The 23,077-nt window shown below is 40.0% G+C and overlaps 1 long non-coding RNA gene across 1 annotated transcript in view; it reads left to right on the top strand.

Moving 5' to 3' along the window:
• LOC128852603 (uncharacterized) overlaps positions 1-22,324 on the top strand; it is a 31,615-nt gene extending 9,291 nt beyond the window's left edge. The window contains exons 2-3 of the long non-coding RNA XR_008450582.1: positions 11,752-11,829; positions 22,188-22,324. This is a non-coding gene — a long non-coding RNA (uncharacterized LOC128852603). The remainder of the gene's footprint in view (positions 1-11,751; positions 11,830-22,187) is intronic.
• The last annotated feature ends 753 nt before the right edge of the window (positions 22,325-23,077 follow it).

Genomic DNA, 23,077 nt, shown 5'->3' with positions numbered 1-23,077 from the left:
AAACAGTTGAGCTATGTCTATTTAGAGTTGATTTTCCCAAGCATATAAACTAACACCCCTAAGGGGAGGGGATCCAGGAGGGAAGCTCACAGTTAGCAATTCTACAGAGGATTGAAATGAATTTTTAGCACTGTATGAGTGAAGTAGATAATATTTAATTGCCACTTTTGCTTTCATTTAAAAGGGGAAGAGAAAAGAGACAGGGAGAAGAGAAAAGAGATGAGAAGAGAGAAAAGAGATGAGAAGAGAGAAAAGAGATGAGGCGATCTTATTCTCAATCTGGGCAGTGATTTATATTCCAAGCCTAAATTTTATGAATTGAGTAAAGACAGACAACAAAAGCAAAACCAATCAATTTTTTTCTAGCTATTTAATCACTCGTAAAGCAAGGGAGAAGATTTGTACAACATAACTTTATTCAGACAGCTGGCCATGTAGCATTTGAACTAGAATTCTCCTGGAAATTTTATTAAAATTTTAATTATATTTGTTTCTATCAGTGCTTTAAATGCAGTCTTTTCACATAGTATATCCTGAGGCCTACACCACCCAACTGTGATATATTTTCCTGGTCAGTGACCCCAGTTTATATTTATTGTATTCCTTCTGTTTCTTGGTTTCATGACTGGGACAACTGGAGTGAGTGTTGACTAAATAATTAGCCAAGGGAACACTTTCTCTGTATGTATCTGTACTCATTAGGCTAGTAAGAAAATGTAACTTACTTTCATAATCTCTTTCCCTACAGGTACCAAGCACTTTCTGGGAGCAAAGAAGGGAGAAAGTGTAATTGCTAAAAGCTCACATGCTCATTATTATGCTAATGATACCTTTTTCTATCAATCTTGCTTGATAAAGGCAGCTATAGAAGTGAAAGTGTAGAGTTGCTGCTTGTGACTATAACAAGAAGGAGAAATTTAGGCTTGTAGTATTTTTTTCCCTCATCAAGCAATAGTGGGAGTACATGGAATACTACAGGATTATATAATACAGTAGAATAATATAACTGAATAATATAGTAGTATTGTCATACACAAAGTGCTGAAACCACATACACCACCACAAGTAAAATAAGGGTGACGGCACAGAGCATGTACTGACACCATCTACGTTCAGAGTTCCCCTTTATATTTGACTGTGCACAGTTGGAAAACATTATGCCTCACTATCAAGGAACATTTCAGCCAGTAAGCTATTGCAGCAGCCATCATTTAAATTAAAAAAGATGCTTTGGCTTAAGTGTGGGTAATAGACACTGTTCTCAAAACAGTCCTGATGCCACTCTGCAACTGAGACAGGGTCCATGCCCTCACATAGAATCATAGACTCATAGAATAGTTAGGGTTGAAAGAGACCTTAAAGATTATCTAATTTCAACCCCCCTGCCATGGGCAGGGACATCCCACTAGACCAGGCTGCCCAAGGCCGCACCCAACCTGGCCTTGAACACTCCCCGGGATGGGGCAGCCACAACTTCCCTTGGCAGCCTGTTCCAGTGTCTGATCAGCCTTTCCTACTGTTTACATTTCCCTCGCATAACTTTGGTGTAACTGGGATGCACTGACTTCAACAGGGTCAGCAGAATAAAGAGGGCTGGAACTGGATGATGTCAGGGAGCTCAAACCACTCTCATCCCTAAACATTGCTTAGAAAATCTTTTACAAGTGGTTTTAAGTGCAGAATTTCTGCCTTCTGGTCACTCAGAAAGTACTTTTTTTTTTCCTCCTCATGGTCCCATATCTGTTCAGAGCTGGATTCGGGAAGTACCAAGATAAATGAAAAGGTTTTACTTGACTGCTAAGTAGGCTTTTCTAAATCTCCTATGCTGTACAGTTTGCATTAGTTTTAGATTAAGTTTATTTTTTAGATTATCCACACTGGTTCAGCAATCCCTTCTAAAGCCCAAACAATGCAATAAATAATAGCTCAGGAAATAGGGAACCAGAGTCCACATGGAAGAATCTTCTTTTTAAGGCACACCAGATGTTCAGAATGAGAGATTGAATCAGAGTACGGACACATAAAATGCAAAGCACAATAAGTGAAACTCTGCCTTTCCTTTTTATCAAATTTCTGCTCAAGAATTCCCATCATCCCTTGCCACTAACAGAACAGATTTGTAGGGGAAGCCATGAATTCATTAGGTGGCCCGTATTTGCAGAAGAACCACCTTGTCTTTTACGCTTCAAGGTGAGCTTTTCTTTAATAGTTTCTAGTACAGTAATAAAAAGAAATGAGAACAATATTCTGCAAAGTTCATAGGGAGATAATAGTATGTAAATCAAGGAGTAACTATATTAGTCATGAAAGCTGATGGAAAAAAAATCCTGGCTAACTAAAATAACAACTAACTCACATTGATATCAGTGAGATCAGAAAGTCATCCAACTTTCTTCCAATTCTAATACCAGTCTCTATCTCCTTATATTGGATGAATTTTGAGGAAAAAAGAGAAATTATGATCTTGTGGGACAGTGGAAGCTTTTTTGCATAACTCCCAAAGCTTATGGTACCCTTATTAAAATGTTAAAGGCTGCACTTCTGGGATGTAATTTACATTGATGTAGTTTAAATTTAACAGTTCTTTCTTTAGACTGAGATCAGAGTTTCATTCAAGGTTTTGAGGAGTATCATGAGTTAAGTGACATTCATCTTCTGTAAAAAGCAAAAGTGCAGGAACCAAAGTAAAGCAATTTGATCTTAGCTCAACTCAGCTCCATGTCTCTAGTAAAGTTCATCCTCTTTTTGAAATAAGCTGAAGTAGGAGAAGTACCTTCATGCAAAACAGGCAGGATGCCTAACTTCCTTGACAAAACTAACCCAACTACATACTTTATATTCCCTCTGTAACCTCTGGTAGGAGTGGAGAAGGAAGGAGCAAGAAAAAAGACACCCACACATAGACTTGGGAGGAGGACCTGGAATTAGGAGGTATTGTCCCTCAGGAGGACACAGAATAAAGACAGGTCTGTTAATGCTACATGCTGCACAAACCGTATTTGGAAAATAGGAAGGTGATTAACACCTTCTCAGCTCTATCTGAATAGAAAGCTAAAACAATCTGGATTGGATACGAACATGGCACAGAAAAATTCTTTTGCATCACATGTTTTCACAGTCGAGGTTAGCGCCAATGGCTTCAGCAAAAGAAGCAAAATAATCACAGATTCAAAACTTCCAGGAGTGTGAAAGGCAGAACTACTGGTAACAGCAGTACTGCTTTTACATTGCTCATTAAATGTGGTGTCATAACATGAATCCTCAAGAGCTCAAGAACCCGGATGGATCTTGCAGTAATGGATGCTGTCTCTAAGCAGGGACAAATGACCCTTGTACTTGGTGTTGTACAACAGACTGTCTGGCAGCATAGGGGATTTTCCACACCTCAAGCAGCAAGTTTTTTTAAGAACTATTCACTTTTTTCCCCAAAGAGTAAGTAAGTTGCCCTTTTGGGAACAATAAAATGTATTTCAAGTAAATACTGTTTGAATATGATAAAATACTTGTTTCTTTGTTCTTAGGCTTAACAGTTGTGAAGAGTTTTCATTGCTAAAAGAGTGTATTATTTTGTAATAGTAATAGGGAAGATCCAGTCCAAACCCTCTGGATTGTCTGTCCAGGTCCTCTTTACTATAGTTAGCACTTCAGAGTTACTTTGCTGAACCAAAATTAACTAGTTTCTTTTTTGACCTTCAAAACACTTAGAGCAGCATGTCTCCACCACTGTATTTGTATATGGTACCTAGAGAGAGAATATAAGGGCTCCATTGTAGAAATTTGTCCTGTGCTAGAAAGCAGACCCAGTACAGATTTCTCAACTCAGAAATCCCAAATCTGAATTTAAAGGTACTTCATACCAGGTGAAGACTTGAGCACACAGCCTTTCCCTCCCCTGTATCAAGTGGCGCTCCAGGAAGCATGGCATGAAGGCTACGAGGGCTGGCGGTGTGGTCTGGATGGGTTCCCAGCCCAGATCAGAAGTGACCTAGGCATGCATGTGCCTGTGAAGGAGTTACAGAGCCAAGACTACTTATCCAAACAACCCATACCAGTGACAGATGATGCTCCAGAGCCAGACACTCTATTGCATTCTGTAAACGATATAATTATTAAAGACTATCAAACAGCTTAGAAGTAAAATTTCTGGAAAATGTACAAAATGAAAGCAAAATTACAGCACTGCTCTAGATAGTGACAAAGCATGAAGATACATCAGCATTAAGTAAATAGCTAACTTGGGTTTTTCAATTGCAATTACCACACACTCTCTCTGTTTGTGATTCCTAGGAGACCCATAGCACATTACAGAATTTTCTTAATTGCTAAATAAGTGATGAAAGACAGGGAAAAAAATACCTTGATGAAAATATATATTGTGTATGGATTTAGAGAATTGTTATTTAGGTTTAATCATTTATCATTCCTCTCACAGGCTATAGTGTATTTTAGAAAGAGTAATGAAACCTTAGAAATACGGAGGAAATCACTTCACCCTCTGTCTCTTGATCTATGCTGAGAAATGGGAAGGTGTGGCTTGTCTTCCCCTTTACTCTATTTATAAAATGTGCAGCCTGGCAAAGAGTAGATTAGCAAGATTACAGACTTTTCTTTGTTGCTATTTATCATGCAACAGTGGACGAAATAGTAACTGGTGTTTGATGCCAAGAGAGTCTTTGCAGGCAATACCCTCAGAAAGTAATCACAGGAACACTCAAAATGATGACAATCGTGTTCCCATCAATTTCAGCAGTTCAAACCAGAAGAAGCTGCTTGGCTCATTGAATGAGAATGAGATCACCTCCCTATTGCTAGAAAAGCTAAGTCACTCAAATCAGTACTTCCACTTGTATTAGAACACTGCCAGCTACTAAAGAAATCACCGTTGGTCTGTGTCTAACTGGAGGAACAACCACAAAAAATCTAACTTGTCATTAGAAATCATTTAACCTTGTTATTACACATATACATCTCTGCGGTGTTAGACTGCTTTGAGTTTATGTGCCCATTTTGGCTAAATAATTTCGTAAAAATGCACTGTGAAAACTTTAGGGTAAAAAGCTGCATGTGGGACTTCAAAAAAACAACAGGTATTAAGTCCTTATGTGTGCTTTCTTGGTAGAGGCGTTAATCATTTTCAGTTATTGTTCCTTTTTAGCACAGATAACTACTGCCACATCCTCACTGTTTAAATCAGAGATGTCAAACAAAGCTTCACAGTGCAGTGAGAGGTCAGGTTTCAGCCTTGTTTCCAGTGGAAACAGGGCTTATGTGATCACATTATTATGAGCATGCAATTCTTTCCTCCCTCATCCATTATTTATTTCACTGGCTGCTTTCAACCAAACTTAAGAATCACAGATTTCTCAAAAATAATTAAATTTCTACAAGTTTCATTGAAGTAGATAAATACAAAAAGGACAGAGACCCTAGAAATGCTCTGAAGCAAACTGATTTTTACTAGATACTGGAGGACCTCAAGAGGAGGTCCTTGAATGATGCCAGCTACAGGTAAAATCCATGTGAAACTTTGACAAAGGTCATTAAACAAAAATTAGACACAAGCTGACACAAATCTAGTACTGATACTCCTAAAACTTCTTATATGCAGAAAGGCCTTAAAAGCTGAGCTGTATTTGGCATCTTCTGAGCCCAAGGCATACTACCAGTCTGCTTTGAACTGGATTCAATCAGCAGTGTAGGACTGGTAAAGACATAACCTCCTCCAGCCATGCTAACTCTGCTGTTCCTCATGTGTGCCCTGAGGCATCAGAAAGTCACAGAAGAGATTTGCTTTGGTGAAACTGTACCAGCTATCACCAGCTCCTGCATACACCTTGCATTTTGCATGAACACCTGATATGTTGAAAGGGTGGTGCAAAGTTAGGAAACTGTCCTAAGATTTGGAGAGACATTAGTTCTCTACCACACACTTCTAGGTGATCTTAGCATCATCGTACAAATCCCCATGCATAAAGTGAAGATAGCCTTTATAAAGAAACATGTTACAAATAGTAAGGTACTCACACAGTATGTAGACATAAAGATAAGATGCATAAGCCTGGACAAAGTTGGCAAGTTGTCATACAGGCCTGCTTTTCTCCCACTTGTATATTACCTGTCTTTCAGATTTTACCTGCTATATTTCTACGTATCTTATCTTTTTTTGACTAGATATCCTAAGTTGCCAATTATTTCCTTCCTGGTCATTCAGTGTATGTACTTGACCTGGGAGATCTAGAGGAACAGTTTGTAGCTGCAGATTGAGACTTTAGGAAAAGTGCCCAAAGCATGTGAAGAGGTGGCATCCCAGGATGGCTGATACACTTGTAGAAGCAAACTTTATTTCGGAGAACAACTGGTTTACCTACAGCTTATATCCAGTGCAGATGGATATAAAATCTCTTAAGACTTACTCATTATAAATTAACTTTCCAAATTATAAAAATTTGAGCAAGTCTTCAAACAAAAGCATCACAAGTAGGAAAAAAATATATACGTGGCAGTCATCTGTTAAGAGCTGTAGACATAGGGCATGGCATCTAATCCACTAATTCCCAACAGCTGGAGAAAAGTCATTACTTGTAGACATGCACAGATCCTAAGCCCCGATCTCCTTTTGTAGCTACACTCACTTTTGATGTACTGTTTTTGGGGATGCAATGCAACAGCAGAACAGAGGTAGCTCCTCTGATTAAGCACACACACTACAAACATATTCTCAAATGTATAGTGTTAAGCTTATTTTTATCTGCCTCCCAATTAATTAATTTTTATTTAAAGTTCATTATTTGTTCATTATTTGTTAATTGGTGAAAATTCTCTGCTGAGGATCATCCTTTTAATTTTTAACTTTTGGTATTCTCAAACCATCTCCTTTTCCAAAAAGAAAAAATAAATCTGAAATGTCAAATGCTTAAGTAAGGTGGCTTCTATTTATTTCATCCCAATGAAATGAAAGAATTACCCATTTCATATACAGTAGGCAGTCCAGAACAAAGAAGGAAATTAAGTGGCTCCCCATAGATCCCTTTATGTCTAGTCATAAATCATCTTACTGTCGTGCAGAGGATAATGAAAAGTAACAAAGGCACTCCTATATTTCCATATCACTCGTCTTCCACTTGAAAGGCATACTTAATGATTTAATTATCCACAATTTTTCATATCTAAGCAGATCAACAGATTACACAGATTGCAAATAGCTAAGTGGATCTTAAAAGAGCAGAATGTTCCTGGTGTTATACCTGGGTAACATCGCCTAGTACACTGCCAAACTAATGAAGCCCGAGCCAGCAAAAAATTCTGGGTAGCAAAACAACATCTATCTGCCAGTTCTAGATGGACCACTGAATTACCATTCATCTGCTCACAAAGTTGGGTTCCAATTACACCTCTGAATTGCTCATTCCTTGAGGACATCTGGTGTAAGTTGCTTTCTGAAAGGCAGCCACATCTTTCACAAAGCTATGCAGATGCAACAGCTGCTGTATATATGGTCACCCTAACGCGAGAAGTGGCGTTCTGTTTCTCCCCCTTCTTGGAACATAAACTTACTTCTTTACATCTACTGTGCAAGCAGAGTTTGAATTTTTATTGTTGTTGGGTTTTATTTATTTTTTTTTCTTTTCTGCTGGCTCCATTTCCTTACTCATAAACCTATGCCTGCAAATTACAGATACTGTGTTGCTAAGTTCTGGCTTTATACCTCAAAGACACTTCAAAAAACCTGGCTGCAGTTATGCTGAGTGCTACACGACCATTTTGGTAGCAGCTGTTTTCTCTGAGTCAGCTGGAAAACAGCTGATAGTTAGCTACCTTCTCCTTGGTTGGAGGGTGCTCACTAGAGGCAATTTTTGGCTTTGTGATACAGATTTATTTGCAGGAGACTGCTGGATAGATAATGCTTTTCCCATATGCTGAAAGGCCCCCTCTGCAAGCAGCTGTCATGCAATTTGGAAGGTGTTACAATGTTCTTTCTTTTGAGAGTTTGATTAATCAATATAATGTGAATTTTGTTCAAAACTGTATGGGTCCAACCTAAAACTCACAGATATCAACAGGAATGTCTACACACCTCATTGTACTTTGAGTTAGATTGTGCTAAATACAGCATCTCTATTTTCCCAGCAGATGACTGTTGGAAATGAAATTCATCTGTGTGCAGAGTGAGACCAGAAAAAAAATCTACACCCATCTCAAGCAGCGCATAAACTTTATCTGAATTAGCTACGTGGTTTGATGCATCTGTCGTTTAAGACTGGCCTGGTATCGGTGTAACTCCCCTGACCTCAGTCAAATCACTCTGTATTTATCCTGGAGAACTGGGACAAAGTAAAGGCCAATGCCTTGAAATAGCATGACATGGGCTATAGGAATGAATCCTTTAAAACTATAAAAGACGTACAAGTATTAATGTTTACTAATGAAGGACATTAAAAAAAAAAGGATGCTATTTACCTTTCCTAACTTACTGTGATGTAGAAGGGGTGACTTGGGTCTTGGGTCTACAGTAATAGCAAAAAAATGTCCTTCGATGGTTTTTAAACTGCAATTTTACCAGTTTTTTTTCTATGACAGGTGAAAAGGTATCCTTGCCCACATTAGTTGGAGGCCTGTTTAGTAACTCTGTGTGAATTGGCATAAGATACATTGGCAGTGTATTTATGTGATTTAATTTTATGTGATGGGAAAAAGGAAATAAATGTATTTAACACAGAAAACCAAGCGTACATCAAAATGATGAGACTCATCTCAGTCGTTACTGTAATCATTTGGTTCTACATGCTTTCTCTCCCTACTTTTGTGTTTCTGCATCTACATCCATTCTTGATTTTATCTGACTTGGAGACTAAGTGTCTCTCTCATAGATAGTACACCTGGTTTACTGCAGTATAAATAAAGAAAAATTACATTCCGTAGTTATTAGTCACGTAAAAAAAAAACTATCAGTAGGGTAACTGTTGCAGGAAGAGAAAATTGTGAAATGTTCTAGCTGTATAGTGAAAAGCACAGTGTGCTGCATGCAACACAAATAAATAAGCCTAGAAATGCACAGAACCCCATGGACCTCTTCGGTTTTCCCCAGTTTCTTGGCATTATGGATTTTTATTTTAATTCTCGTCGGTTTGTAACACAAGAGGCATGCAAAAATATAAACGTACAGCAGGCTACCTAAATATTTATAGTACCAGGGGATGAGAAGACATTTCAAATGCTTAAGTGCCGTAAGAGGCTGACTACAGAAGCCCATGCATGCACTTTTCCTCAATCCCTCTTTGTTAAGGAAAGGGACAAATACTAGAATAACACACTGGGTGAGAAAACCAGTGTACTAGAGGAGATCTTTTCCCAGGCACCAGCAGTCAGCTACTCTTGATGAAAGGTGTTAAACAGGATGGTGTTTGTGAGGAGTTTTACATGGTCTTACGTACTGGTCTGCCCCTTTCCTGGGCTCAGCCTCCACAGCTGAGCGGCATGTCTGCCTGTCCTTCTGTCCCACTCTGGTATGGCACTTTCAAGCACTGCTCCTGGTAAGGAAGCGGGGGCAGAAAGAAGTTTTTTTTTTCTCTTAAGGCAGAAAGATTTTTCCAATGACAGAAATCTCACTGATACATACCGGTTACGTTTTTTTCTCTGCATCATCGCCAAGGATCAACTCTCCTAAATAGAGATTTAGTTTAGGGGAAAGCTAGAAGCTGGAGTCCTTGCAAAGTGCAGCCAAATTTCTTTTGAATAAATTGCCACTGTGACAACAACCTGATATCACACAAACACTGGACTACTACCACTCCTGTAAAGGTTAAGGGATTTGTCTCATCTTTGAAGAACCTTAGATTGCCTTTCCATATTATAATAGAAATTAAAGCACTAATTACATACAGTTTAGACTACACATGAGGGACACAGTCTCAGCTTCCAGCTGAGCTGGGAAAATTTTAATTGTTTAGTTAGAAGAGCAATCTATTCTGAGACATGCAAAACTAGCTTCTGATTCTAGGTTAAAAGTCATTAGAGCAAGTTATGATCTTGCAACCATTAGTTTCCTAATTTAGATCGAGGAATAACAACTATAAGGAAAAGGCAGTGACTGCAGATTAGTTCATTAGACCCACAGTCAGCAGAACTAATGTCCATTAACCTAAGCAGCAGCTTTAACATCCTTCTTTCTGGCAGGGATCCATCTTCCCCCTGTAACCTGCATTTTTGGAAGAACACCTGGCTACGGTAGAACGAGCCAATTCTGGGAAAAGATTAAGCAGGAAAACAGCAAACGTAGTTGTTTGGCTCTAGGATTTTTCACCATAACGTGGAGTCCACCAGTAAGCAGTGCAAGGGGAATGGAAGTGGGTCCCTTCCTTCCTACTCAGACTACTTAGGACACTAAGGATCCCAAAGACACTGTGGGAAATGACTGAATGAAACTGCAGGCCAGAAGAATGGAAAGCACCAGTGCTCTGGTCAGCATCAATGTCACCTGAGCAACAGCCTCTCCTCTCCTGCCTGGTCAGGCCACCCGACAACCTGACAGACTGCTCCCAGCAGAGCTGGGTTGTTGTGCTACCACCTCCAGCTGGAGGCTCATCCTGGGGGGTCCCAGGAACCACAGGACCTTAATATGCCTCAAATAAAAGAAGCAGAGGAAATTCAAAGGCATCTTATTTTTATCATCATGAAAAAGTTATCTTCATGTTTCAGCAGTGAATGTGAACATATGGATTTTACAGAACTTTAAATCGTGGTTACTTCTTTAGCTATTCTCTTTTCTCAGAAGCACACCTTTCCATTCCTCCCTCCTTTCTGGCTCTGCCACCATCAGCTGTGTATAGTCCGCAGTTAGCAAGGGACGTTATTTCAAAGCTGCTAATGTGTAGGATTTAAATACCGTCTTTGTGCAGACAGTTTCCCTGTTACTGTAAGGAAGGGGGAAGCAAGAAAAACAACAATAAATGAGAAACTTGTAACAATAGTAAGATTTAAAGAGAGCATTCAGATAGAGCTGCTGAGGGCAAATTAAACGAGGCGGGATGGATTGCCATCTGTTTTGGGCAGTCTTACTTGGCAAGGGTCTAAGACCAGAAGGGACTGGTGTATCTTTGCTGTTTAGGTCACCACACCATGCTGCCTAGAACATGCTTGAGTCCTGGATTGAAACGGAATAGTCTCCTTCAACTTTCTCTCATGCCAAAACAGCACAAAGCAAATAACTTTTGCATAATCCTTGACAAGATATCTGTCATATTAATCTTGTGGTTTGCCCAGTTGAGTGTCCGGATTTATCTGTTCTATTTTAATTGTGGCCATGATTCAGTCATCACATCCATTTTGGGTGGTATCAGTGAAACCATACCACATTTATTCAGTAATATGCTCGCTTTATTAAAAAGATAAGGAAGCAAATATAAAATGAAAGCTATTAGTAAACATAGGACTGACTGAGTACATCAAATCACCACGTGAGTACTCATAATTTAAAAGAAATGAATCACGTCAATCACTGAATTAGTGCATCTAAGGAGCTGTGCTCCATTTTCTAGGGACTATGCAAATCCATTATAAAAAAATACATAGCCTCTGCTTTCAGGTAAAAATATTGGGTAACTGTTTCAATACCAATCACTCAGATGGTCTGATATGTTGGTGGAAAGTGCCTAATATTATATGTCCAAGAACAGAATAAACCAGAATACAACAGGCTGCCCCCCTCAACCCTTCCACAGTTGTGGCTAAATTGTCACTGATCTTCCCTTCTAGGGTGAAGATCCTGGTGATGTGAAGGGACATGCACAGGTGCTTTTGCCATTCTGCTAGAAACCGCTGGAGCACATGAAGGTAAAATATTGTATGTCCCCTCTCCACCTGAATGACCTGGAAACAAACTATGGACTAGCGGTCACTGCTCAGGCAGAGCAGTGGTGACTCTGGTCTCTCAGATGGTGCAGTGAGATAGTAAATCCAGATCTTTCTCTTTTTTTTCTGAGCTTAGGTGCACAGAACAGGCTATGCCTAGACTTTCTATTTCTCCTCCATCAAAAACAAGGCAGAGACACGCAAGGCTTCAACATGACGTTACATGACCTCTGAAGAAATACCAGTTAGAATCTATAAATATAGCACCATCAGTGAGTTCTCTTTGGAGAGAAACTGCTGGAGTACATGATAATGCTGCTTAATGTGTACTCATGTAGTCCACTCACAGAGAACAGTCAGGGCAATGAAAAGAATACTGTCTTACTCTTCAAAGTTTCCCCAGCAAAAGTGTCATGACCACTATATTCCTACTTCTCTTTCAAATAGCAGAAAGGTTGCTGTTCTAGGTGAGCAGAGCTTTTGTTTTTTATCAGAGAAAGAAAATCATTATATTATGGCAGTCACCTTCTCTCAGTCCTTGTTACTATAGAGTTAACACATTGCTAAGGGAAGGGACTATTGCTAATGGGAATATTTTAGTTTTGGTCTCTTCTGGGTTTTGGTATGGGTAAGTGAAAGTGTGCTGTCCTTCAGCTCACCTGGACCTGATGAGGCTTATGACAAGGAGTTTGTTCTCCCTCGCCCCTTGCTCCCCAGCTGGGCAATTATTCCCTACAGGGAACAATCTCCCTTTTCTAGTGCTGGCATGGGCACCTTCTTCAGCTCAAGCACAGGAAAGCAGCTTATGTCTAAGAGAGCTGGGCTTTGTGAAGCTCTGCTATTCAACAGTGATCAGGAACAGCAGGAACCATGAAGTCCCACTGTGTCGGTGAGGAGCATTGCTTACAATTACCATGGCTCCCATGAGAGAGGAGAGTACAGCTTCTCTGCTTTCAAGGTGTATCAGCCCACTTGCGTTGTTCGTTGCCAGCTGCATTAAGGGAGAAAGCGTGAACCCTGTCATCGTTCACACTATGGATGCATTCATCAGACCTGGATACTTCCTAAGGAATCATTTTACTGCAGCCTTAACTAAAGACGTATTTTCTAAGAGACATCTGTGCGGTACCTCAGATCACATAGGTACTGAGGTGAGAGGTGACTCCGCACAGGAAAGCAATTCCACATCTAACTCCAGGGTTTTTGCATGTGAAGCCTTGTATTTGCTCTTTTTAGATGCAGAGAACAGCCACTGCACTCAGGATTACTGACCTCCACCTGTAAGACAGTATGTCACGTTGCCTAATACCACAAGGCTGGTCCAACACCAAGATATTAATAATCAGTGAATTGCTCCCTTGCTGTCTTTTGAGCCTGTAGAGAACACTTACATTGTTTTGCAAACTATTCTTCATATTAAAAAAGTCCAGAAAAATACTGTTTTTAAATAAAAACAGCTCTTCGTATAACCCTGGGATTCTTGAGCTCTGTTTAGAAAAAAAAAAAAATTGGAAGTTTTGGAAGAGTGTGAAGAAAAGAAAATACAAGAAGTTGGAGCCAGCAATACTGGCATTTAGATGAGAATATGAATTTCTCCAACTTGTAGGGATAGTCAAAGTGAAGAGAAGTTGAGGATCGTGCTCAGGGCAGAAAAGGGCGTTGCTGGAAAGTGAGATGAACAAAGAAGTTGGCAGAATTCAATTCACAGGCTGCCTCAGCTGAAGCAGGTAAAACTTGCCCTTTTCTTAGAGACCTGTTGTTGTTATGGTTTAAAAAACATTTCTTTCCAGCCTCCTGCCTATCTTCCTGCTGCAGATGTAAAGACATAGAAGGTGGATACATTGTGAACTGAAAAATGAGGGGAAAAAAATCCAACAAACCAGTCCTTATCATTCTCTCATCTGTTTCCCAAAGCTATGAAGCAGGCTGAAAAATAGCTGTTCTTTAGCCATCTGAAGGGAAAGCAGCTGCTGCAGCCTGTGCCATGCCTGCCTGACCCCTCGTAGGAGGAAGTGTCCCATCTCACAAGCCCATAGTGGAGTCTCTTCTTGTGCTCCATGGCTTAGTGGGTACAGGGGAAGGCTGGCAAGGGATCCAGGGAGCAGGGAGCCAAGAGTGAGGAAAAGGAAGGAGAAAAACTACCAAGACAGACAGAGTGGAGGAGGCTGGATGAGAATTCAAATAGTCACAGCCAAAATGAAAGGCTAAAGCACAGCACTATATTTAACAGAACTGCTAAATTGAATGTTGCTGGAGAGCTTAAGTTTTGAAGGATTATAGAGTTACGGAGTAACTTCAGTTTTAGTGCTTCTTCCCAACTCTGTTCATGACCTTCACTGCTCGTGACCTTCACTGCTCACAGGATATTTAAATTTAGGTGGTAGCTTCTCCAGACTGCGTCTTTGCACCTGGCATTTCTTTGAGCAGTCTTACATACCTAATAAGCCTTTCCAGATATTATGTATTGCTTAATTTAACATCATTGTCCTGAACTAATCACACACTATGGAACACATTTAAAAAATAAGATTATAAATTTGGCTTCAACATGAGCTGCGGGGACGCTGAGAGTTTAGTAGCAATCTAAACTCATTTTAAGATGCTGCTTGCAGAACAAAGTAGGATGGAGAAGATCTTGAAGAAAAGTTAGGAAAGATCGGTTGTGAGGAATTCCTCTACTTTTGCTCACAATCTTTTGATTTATGATCCTTTCCACCGATTGTAAAATAAGCTAGGTAATTAATATTACAACACAGTCTATAACATCATGACTGCATTCTGGTAGAGTTGCATGTAAATTCAGCCAAATACTCTGTGTCTCCAACTTCTTTTAATTCTAGAGAACAACCTTAGATTCAATAGCAATTCACTGATGAAACCCTGTTTGGTACCAATAATCTGATTTTCGCAGTGGAACTTATGTTGTTACATATGTATCTGCTATGCCACATTACAGCACATATAAGATCATATTCAAAGTTTCTGATAAATTTATAGAGGTTTATATCAAAAGCTATCAAAAGAAGCCATTATGATAGCAAGTACAACAGTTTAAGCAAGCATTTGATATTTGATCCTGTATCAAAATATATCTTTTGTATTTTGAGAGACAGGCTAGGGTTAAGCTTGAAGACTTTGAAACAATTTACTTAGAATGTCTTTATTCAATCACACAGTAAAAAAAACACTGTCCAGGGTGGCTCGAAACTGTAACACGGATGAATTGCTTCATTCTGTTTCTATACAAGGAGTAAATTGAATATTGTTTAATTAGGGAGAGATATCTTAAGATGTTATGAGATTGACTGGAAGAGACCTTTCTAGTTTGCTGTTAGAACTGTAACACATTAGTGGATGTAATGAAAACAGAACAACTTATTTCTTCCCCAGGAATCTGCCATTGTAGAAACTACTGTGTGCTACAGAACCATGTTCTTGTAGACATGTGGTCTAAGCCTAAGTCCACTGAAGTTGGTGGATTAGGGAGCAGACTCATATCGACCTGTCTAAAAGTCAGAAGAGCAGTGGATGTATGTCACCATATTCTACCTGCTCTGGTGGAGCTATGCCGGACACATCAGCTCAAACTATAGCCTTATTTATCTAAGGCAGCAAGACTGAACACAGAACAGCTCCATGGCAGATGAGTAACGAGGAGTTTCCGAGATATGGCATAACAGTATTTAATGATTATTTTCACCAGGACTTACTTACACTCAATGCTCTCCTGTGACAGAGTGAGGTGACAAGAGAGACTTTTTCGTGCCTGTTTGTCAATAGAAATACCAGAGTTAAAACCAGCAGTCTCTAATAAACTCCATCTTGAACTTCAGAACATGACCAGCCGTCATCTCCTGCCAGTCCTGCCAGGAGACAGGGACAAGCTGAAGAGTGTGAACTCCCACTAGTAATTATTGGACAAGGAAGCTGCCATGACACAATTGCTTCTCCCATTATGTCAGGTTTTAACAATATTTTCAGAACGGGTTGTGCTTTCCCTGGCAATAACAGAGGTCTAGACTTGAACCTCTGTGGCAGCCACAACCCTACTGCCAAGCTGTGAGAGACAATACTGGCACTTCGTGCATTTCTGGGTGTGCACATGACAGAGAGAGAGAGGATGAGCACACAGTTCAATTCACACTGCTTGGTTGCCATCCTGAAACACAAGAAAATGTGTCCAGGATGACTTCAGCTGTCACTTAACAGAATGACAGACCCCATCTGTTCTTTAAATAACAAAACAAAACAAAGTCCTCCACTCATTGTTGGAAGATACAGAAGGTTTTGATTGTAAAGCTGGGTAAGACTCCTTTATTTGCTACTTCCACTGGATAGTCAAGAATAAAGCTATTCTGAAATATCATGGAAAACAAGAGCCTTAGATCTGCTTTGTATGAATGAACCGGAGAGAGGAAACCAGGAGCAGATCTGCATATATAAACATTGTACTGCTCCTACCCACCCAGCACAGCAGCAGCGACATCCTAAAGACTGTTGGGGTGCCAAAAAAATGAGTGCTGTAGAGACAGAAGGAACACATCCTTAAAATTTCAACTATAAAACGGTATGTGGTTTTGAAGGGAAAAAAACCATGTATTTAGAGGAAAGGCACAGTTACTTGATGGTTTGTGATCTGGATACAAACATGGGCTAAGTCTAATAAAAGGAAATTATATCCATGAACTTGTCTGACCTTCTCCCCACCAAAGAGTCCCCTCAGCTCTCCTATCAACTCCTCCTTGAACTGTAACTGGTTCCAAGAGTTGAAGGGGCTACAGCATTTTACTGACTGATCTCTTAGCCTTTTCTTCCCAATACAGGGAAGAAAACCACCTTTGACCCTCATGCCAGGATAAAAGGAAGGAAAGCACTGGAGAGCTATCACAAAGAACTCAGTTGAGGTCAGCTAAGCCTGATGTGGAGCTCAGACAGAAAAGTGGCTGGGGAGAGCACTTGAACCAGTGCATCCCTAATAGTCCTCCTAAGTGGACATGTCCAGCACATTCCTTCCTTTGTCCCCATATTGAAACTTGAATTGCACAACCCTAAGAGGAACCTGAAGTGGGAGGTGTCGATAGAAACATAGGAGCACTGCAGGCCTCCCTGACAGGGGTGCAGCCCTCCTGGAGAAGGCAGCAGCTTACAGCTAGTATGGTTTTTGCAAACTGATCTTGTTGCGTATGGTAACGCAATGAATCACCACATTTTTTCCCACTAATGGGAATTTACTGAGAAATCTCAGAAGAATTACATGAAGCTTTGACAGTTACAGGCAAGGCTACAAAGCAACCTCCTAGCAGGATCTCCTGCCTGCTTTCTGGGTCTCTGCCATGGCATAGAACTGGATGAGCTCCCCTCCTCTTGCAGGTAGGCCTTACTCATGCTTGCTGGTGGCACTCCTCCATGACTCCCCTCACCTCACCATGATACAGGCTTCAACCTAGAGCAGGCACTGAGTAAGAGAAACCTCTTAGCTCTGTCAGATTGCAATGCGGAGGCTGGGGGTCACACTCTGCATGTGATGAGGTACACAGAGTAGACTTGCACTCTTTTGCCTTAGCCAGGAGCTTGTCTGTCTCACCATTCCACATACAGCACCTGATGGTCGTCTCAAGAGAAGATGCCTGTGAGAGTGCCTCCTGGACAGCTACAAAGACCTCACGGAGCGACAGGAACACCCAGGGATGTGGGATTTCCAAGGACCAAGGAAGTGCCTGAATCCCCTGATGTAAAAGACAGGAGCCCCTAAAATGCAAGCCCACAGAAAGATACTAAAGGTGGAGATGAACAGCACTTCTTACAAAAGAAGTCAGATATCACAGACTTCCAGCCATATAGAGGCTACAGGCTGTATGTTCCACACACACAAGGAGGAAGAGAGAAAAGCAGTGTCTATAAATTTTCTGCTGCTTTTTCTTTTTTTTCAGGAGATCTGCAAAGGTGCTATAAAAACTGCTTTCCTCATTCCAGTTAAATAAGACTAGCATTTTCTTCCAGTAATTTCTAGTAGGGTGTACGTTTGGTTTCCTGTAAACTATAAATTCATGAAGACAAGACCCACAAACCAGCATGAGTAGGAATCATCTCAAGATTTATGCATGCATATCATTTTCAAAAAAAACCCCTACAAATCATTTAGACAGCAGGATGCATTCATGCTGGCTGTGAGCAATTAATCAGGAAACAACATTTCACATCCCTGGGCTGGTATTTGAGGTGGGCCCTAAGATACAGTAAGGTGGAGAAAATGGAACTCAAAGATCTTGTACTAATAAACGTAGGAGGGTTCTCCATATAAGACCAGACAGGAGAATTATGGAGGAAACAAGACTTGCATGTGCGTTTGCTGAGGATGTGAGGAAGAGCTGCTAACATTTGCTGAGATTTCTCTCCGGGCAGCTGCCTGGGTCTGTGTCTATTCCAATTATGAGCTCTGCCAGTGAGGAAACAACGTGCTGCAGCTACAGAAGCCTTAGTACATCCTCAGTGGCCTCTTCCTAAATTGTTCTGAGCCGTGTTCCTGGATCTCCTTATTCACGTGCTCAGAAGGATTCTCCAATTATTCCTTATTACTCTCCCACAATAACTTGTTACCTGTCCCTTAAAGAATGTAAGAAAATAGCAGCTTCTGCTGGAAGCAACTGACAGATAACTAAGGGTGCTCAAGTACCACTAAGAGAACTGAGATTTGAAAGAAATCCATGCAATGCTGTTGCTTATATTTCACTAGAGCAAGGGCAGATCATGGCTGTTCATTTGAATAAGGATTTGATTGTAAATTCATTATTCTTGTCATTTCAGGAAATTGTCATCGAATTTTTAAAAGCTTTTTTAGTGGGCATGGAGGGAATTATGAACCATAATTTTGTCACAACAGTAGCTATAGCCTGGCTATTGTCACAGTTTAGCTCCTAGTGGAAGGAGTGAGGGGTGCTTAGCCTAGAGTCAGTCTGCTGAGAAAGGAAGAGATGTTCCTCCTGTTCCCTTAGTAGATCAGTCTTCAAAAGCAACTTGAATAGAAGCAAATCTCCAACCACACAATGGAAAAAATACAGTTGAAAAGCCAGCCAATAGCCCAAACAAACAGTGCAAAGGCTAGTTGTGGTTTCTAATTCACCTTTTTAAACTGAAGAGGCTTTGCACCCACTTCACAACACTCCACTCAGGAGTGGCAAGCTGGCCACAGTGGCCACAATTTAAACCCAGGATTTTCAAAACCAAAAATCAACTTCTCCAAGCTCAAGGTCTGTCTGATCTCTTTCAAGCTAGGATAAATAATACAGATATGTTTAAATTTGAAGTATTCTTCTTGTGAGCTTTCTCTTTTAGCAGTAGCACACTCCTATCCTCCTTCCCCAACTGAGTCAAGATATTCCTGAATATTTTATAACTAAAAATCTTTTTCTCTTTGCCCTCCTATGTAGATTCTTATATCCCGCAGCCCAGCATAACAAGCTCCTTTCTTTGAACTATTCAGCCACTTTCAGTGGGTCTTGTCAATCCTTTACACCTATTTTAATTGAATATTTCAAAGTGGAGTGGATCAGAGCACTCTGCCTGGGTGGGCACTCATTGGTGACATCAGGCTCTCCCTCCTCACCTCTAGCTGAAGTGATCAGATACCTCGCTTCTTTGTGCTGAGCGTATGATAGATGTCACAGCCTAACGGTTGAAAAATGGTGCTGAGGGAGCTTGGTAAGGCATGCTAAATGTAGAAGCTGTTTGTTTTCAGGAATGGGTTTGAACTAACTTGCACGAAAATTGTGTCTCGCAGTTCTGCACTTCCATGGCATCTCTGTTCCCCAGGAAAGGCAGAAATGAAGAAAATATGAAAAGTCTGCAGGAAATGCAAAATCAGTCTGTTTTTAATAGTAAGCTTCACTAATTTTTTCTCTCTGAATTTGGGTGCCTGGATCATATTGGTAGATGTAGCATTCAGGCCTGATCTAGATGCAGTGTAGCAATTTTCACTGTAGTAGCTGCATCCAATCTGAGTTCTTTCCAAAGAAAATCAATGGGGAACACTGGAGACTTGATATTATTCACACCAGAGTCAAATCAATGGATACATAAGTTTCCTTTCTGGCATAATATTTATATGTTCCAAAATAGAACCTGAACAACTAGCAAATGACTATTAAATTTCTGAAGCATCTTGTAAAACTTCTGGATAAATAAGAAGGTAGTATAACATGGGATCAATTGCATTTCTTTGCTTACATGAAAAGCACCTTTTTAGAAGGAAGAATTGCAGAAGGAATGGCTGTCTGAACCCCAAAGATCTTGTCAGGACATTTTGAATATTGGTGACCATTGTTAGCACCAGGCTGCCCTGAGAAAAGCTGTGAAATTGAGTGAAAGTAAGAGGAGGACAGTATTTTCTTGAAAGCAGGATAGCCAAGGAAATACCACTAAGATATTTTGATGTAAGAGTTATTGTTGAGTGGGTTTTTTTTTCTTTCTCGTTCTTTAAATCTTCAGTTTGTTCTGGCTGACAATGATGCTGTGAAATTAATTATTTCTATGTTTTGTTCCAAGCAGAATCCCCTGCAATTCCTTGATAAACTCCTATCTTCTGCTCATGTCTTCATCAATTTAGAGTCTTTACTTCCCATTAGAATTAGTTGTTTACGGCTGACAAATATTATCTCTATTTTCCTTGCAAAAATGATCATGGGGATAGAACTTCCATTTTCATATTCACAAATAAATCTGAACAATTATATGGCTTTTGGCATAAACAGGAACATGACAAGATTTCATTTCAAATATTTTTCCTCCCTTAAATTCTCTATTGTGGTATTTTGGATCCAATGCCTGAACATTCAGTGTAATTAATTAAGCTTTTTATTCTCAAGAGTATTTTAGTGGGATCTGCCAAAATATGTTTGGAAAATGGCTGTGCATTTACTAATACATGCTTCAGCTACTGCTCCAGCACTCTATAGGGGTGGGTAGCCATAATAAGTATAAAACATCAGTTTTATGTGGCCTCGTTACATCAACATGGCTTAAAATCAAGATATGAATGTCTGGATTTTCTATTATCTCAAATGATACAGAACATATCAGACTGTATATATATAATAATCCAATTACAGGTGAAATGGATAAATTTGCCCATATTGTGAGGGTAGAGTGTAGCCGTTTTGGTCATCAAAAGGTTGGGGCAATAGACAGAAAAGCACAGAGTAAACATACAGTGGACATGACCGAGGCATCTTGAGCTAAAAGAAACTACTACAGAGATCAGAAGTGGACTCCAAAAGATGATCAATGGTTAAGTTTCCTCTAGCAGGTCTCTCTTGTTCATAGCGACCTGGGTGCAACCTATGCCTCATGAAGTCATAAGACTTCATTAGTTTTTATCTTTGCTTTCTTCCTTACATGTTTGTTCTGCTGTCAGAGACACTGGAATATAAGCTAGTTGTCTTCAAACCCAAACAGAAAATACTAGGTGACTTCGTACTATGGTCACTAAGCCATTTTTTGCGGTATTCGGGTTATCTAGCTTAGATCTTACTCAGGAATCTCAATGCTACAGTGTGCTCCACAACAGAAAAAGCTTTACTTATTGTCACTACAAGTTGGGTGTGCCTCCGACCACCTGTTTGCACAGGATATGTTGTGTTGCAGCCTTTCTACTACTGTAATATCATTAGCAATGAAAAAGTAATAAACTATTCACTGTTCTTACAGAAGTTTTCAGTCAATCAAGACATTTGGGTTATTGGTTTCCCAGTCCTTGGACTGATTTCAATTGTCCCTAGAAGAGATTTTCAGTCGTCCCTAGAAGAGATTTTCTATTTCATCGTCCCTAGAAGAGAATAAATCAGTGCTAATGCAATGCAATAGCATTGTCTGAATCATGGAATCATAGAATCATCAAATCATTTATGTTGGAAAAGACCTTTAAGATCACTAAATCCAAATGTGACAGATGCTGCCAAGTCCACTGCTAAACCATATCCCTCAGCAACACGTCTATGTGTCTTTTAAATACCTCCATGGATGGTGACTCAGCCACTTCCCTGGGCAGTCTGTTCCCATGCTTGACAACCCTTCTGGTGAATATTTTTTTCCTAATATCTAGCCTAAAACTCTCCTGGCACAACTTTAGGCCATTTCCTCTTGTCTTATCATCTGTTCCTTGTGAGAGGAGACCAACAGGAGACCAACACCTGCCTCACCACAACCTCTCACGTAGTTGTAGAGAGCAACAAAGTCTCCCCTGAGCCACATTTTCTCCAGACTAAACTGCCCCAGTTCCCTCAGCTGCTCCTCATAAGACTTGTGCTCCAGACCCTTCACCAGCTTTATTGCTCTTCTTTGTACAGGTTCCAGCAGCTCCACATCTTTCTTGCAGTGAAGGGCCCAAAACTAAACACAGTGTGACCTGACCAGAAGTTGCTCTGCAAGGAACACCAAGATGAATGCATCTCTGCCTGCTACTTTTTCCTGTGTTACTTATAAGGCATAATAAACTAATAGTTAAAAATATGCAACCCTTCAAGCGTCGTCTGTGGTTTTTTTCAAACAACTTCATTGAATTGTAGAATGGTTTGAAGCACAATGAAGGCTGACATGTTTCTGCACTAGTAAAGAAAGGATCATATTTAGCTCTTATGCAAATACATACTGCCTTTATAGACTGCAACCTGCCACTGATAATCATTTTCCTCTATGTGTTTATAAGTGTTAGGATAGACTCTACCAGTAAATGTGGATGCCAGTACAAAATATGGGCCAGACCCAGTCCTTACTGAAGCTAACTGTTTTTTTTCCATGACACTAGCAGAGATGATTTTAAGCCCCTAGAGCAGAAGTTAGCTCACAATTGTTCATTTTGTATCTTGTCATTCACTGTAAAGAAAATCTACAATGCCTTTTCAAAGATGATAGCTGAGTTTTAAATTCATGCTTTTATTTTGCTTAAAGAGTACCAATTTCTTTCAAATAGGATGGTCTTTTTAGCAGAGTTCTTGCATATGTTTCAAGGGTCAACTTCTAATAACAGCCTATACAACAAAACCACTTGTGACATTCATTCTTTGGTGCAGAAACAATGATACTGTAATGATGATAATAATTGTGTTTATTTTTGCTTCTAGACAAATGTCTAGAAAAAAGGACATTTATGGAAGAACTATGTATATATGTATTGCATGTGGGTTGCAGTAGCTAGGTAGAAGTTTCAAAGACAGTTTACAGGCATAGGAGAAATGCA

The sequence above is a fragment of the Cuculus canorus genome, chromosome 6 (assembly GCF_017976375.1).
Source record: "Cuculus canorus isolate bCucCan1 chromosome 6, bCucCan1.pri, whole genome shotgun sequence".
NCBI lineage: Eukaryota > Metazoa > Chordata > Aves > Cuculiformes > Cuculidae > Cuculus > Cuculus canorus.
Note: the sequence above shows the minus strand (reverse complement) of the source record. Positions and strands in the feature narration are given on the sequence as shown.